The sequence below is a fragment of the Suricata suricatta genome, chromosome 5, assembly GCF_006229205.1.
Source record: "Suricata suricatta isolate VVHF042 chromosome 5, meerkat_22Aug2017_6uvM2_HiC, whole genome shotgun sequence".
Lineage (NCBI taxonomy): Eukaryota > Metazoa > Chordata > Mammalia > Carnivora > Herpestidae > Suricata > Suricata suricatta.
This window is the reverse complement of record NC_043704.1, coordinates 148,564,463-148,566,520: the sequence shown is the minus strand read 5'-3', so window position 1 is coordinate 148,566,520 and position 2,058 is coordinate 148,564,463. Positions and strand designations below refer to the sequence as shown.

At 51.1% G+C, this 2,058-nt stretch overlaps 1 long non-coding RNA gene across 1 annotated transcript; it reads right to left on the bottom strand.

Moving 5' to 3' along the window:
- Positions 1-384: 384 nt before the first annotated feature.
- LOC115292914 lies at positions 385-2,051 on the bottom strand. Its single transcript, XR_003909229.1, has 2 exons — positions 1,249-2,051; positions 385-550 (listed from the first exon to the last, which is right to left on the bottom strand). It is a non-coding gene; the product is annotated as an uncharacterized LOC115292914 (long non-coding RNA).
- Between the last annotated feature and the right edge of the window lie 7 nt (positions 2,052-2,058).

Here is a 2,058-nt window from a genome sequence, read left to right as displayed (position 1 = left end):
CAACGGGATGCACAGATTTTACGTGTAGAGTTTAGTGAGGTGAAATGAATGTATGCACTCATGTGACCACCAACGACCTCAAGATACAGAACAGTCCTACTCGCCGGAAGTTCCTTTGTGTTCCTACCCTGACAAAGGCAATCTCAGCCTTTATTGCCACCACGGATTAGTTTTGAGCTTCATATGAATGGGATCTTAAAGCACAAACTCCTTTGGGCTTCCTTCACTCAGCCATCACATAATCGAATGTACCGGTATTTGATTCCTTCGATTGCTAAATAGTGTTCTATGGTGTGAATATGATGTGTTTCTATTCATCTGTTGATGATGTTTGGGTTGCTTCCAACTGTAATCATCGTGAAAAAAGCTGCTATGAAATTTGTGTACTAATTTTTTGTGAACATAAGTTTTATTTCTTTTGGAGATACATCTAGAAGCAGAATTCTTTGTTATAGGAGAGATGTATATTTAACTTTATATGAAGGTGCCAGATGGTGTTCTAATCTTTAGAGCATGCTGTCTCCCCAAATTAGGACAAGCCAAGACAGATCTGAAAAAAGACAAACTTTAAAATGTCATTAGGATTAGATAGTAATGGTCAATTGACTATTCTACCCACTTTAGTGGCAGGGCTCCTGAGGAAGGGAGCTAGAAGCTTCTGCAGGAGCCTCCTGGACCCTCCCCTTCATCCTCAGCAATAATCTGGCTTTAAACGGTCCCCCCACCCCACCCAGACATGTGAAGTTTCACTCCTTAGCCTACCAGCTAGCTGTTAGAAGAGAAGCGGCTAAGTAAATTAATTTACACTTACATGTGAATGACTGTCTGCATTTAACACCCTAGAGTATTTGTATTTTAAAAGTAAAGTTTTGTTCCATAAAGGAATTCATCACTAATGATAGCCTTGCGGTTGACATTTGCAGAGAAACAAGGAGAGGAGACATCTTTTCCGAACACTTCAAAAATTATATGGGCTGAAAAATGACACCCATAGTAAATCAGGCGTGGGTTCAAATCTCAGTGGTTTTTGTTTTGTTGTTAGTGTTTATTTATTTTGAGAGCGACCGCATGATCTGGGAAGGGGCAGAAAGAGAGGGAGAGAGAACCCCAAGCAGGTTCCTCATCCTCCGTACAAGAGCCAAACGCCAGGCTTGAGGTCGCCCACTGGGGACATCATGACCGGAGCAGAAGTCGAGTCAGCCCTTAACCAACTGAGCACGCAGGGGCCCCCCGAGCCTCATTTTTTACCTTAAAAAGTAGGTCGTCTTTGAATGTCTGCGTCCTAGTGCATTGTCTTGGGGCCAAGCACGTGCTCCTTGCAGCACTAATCACCTGTTCCTGTTCCTGACGTGTGTTACTTCAGTTCGAGCATTTTCAGGACCGATCGGAGCCCCCTACGGGGTCTAGCACGGGGACAGGCCCTCTGTGGGCACTCACGGCACATCTGGGGACCAGGCCCTGAAGGTGGAAGGGACTTGTAACCGGTCCAGGGCGCGGGGGTCGCAGTCCCAGTACTGATCTTTATGACTCCATCCGTGAAGAGTGCAAACCGGACAGGGGACACTGGACAGGGGGGCAGTTGGGAAAAGGAACCTTTGAGGACAGGGACTCCTGCAGGGGACTTCAGCAGGGCGCTTCCGCGTGCGAATTCCCCTCCGCTAACAATCCGAATCCAGGCCCTCTCGGGGAGGCGTGAAAACGGTGCCAACCCCACCAGCGCCGGCGGGGTCCGTTGGGACACGTGAGGGCGTGCCGGCAAACGTCGCGAAGGACGCGTCCCGAAGATCCCCTTTTGGAGGGACCTGCAAACTAGGCTTCTAGGAGGAGCCTCGCTGCGGCGTGCGCTTCCCTGCTGAGAGCGAGGTTGGCAAGTGAGGCTCTTCCTTTCCATCCGCAGGTTCCTCCTCTGTGGGAGGAGGCCCGCTGCGGAGTCCGGGCGCCGGGGACAGGCGCAGACGTCCGGCCACCCAGCGCCCGGGGTCCCCCGTGCCGCCGGCTCTCTGCCCTCCCCGCCTGCCCCCGGTTCCCAGGCCGCCGGGTCCAGACGCCGCCGCCCCG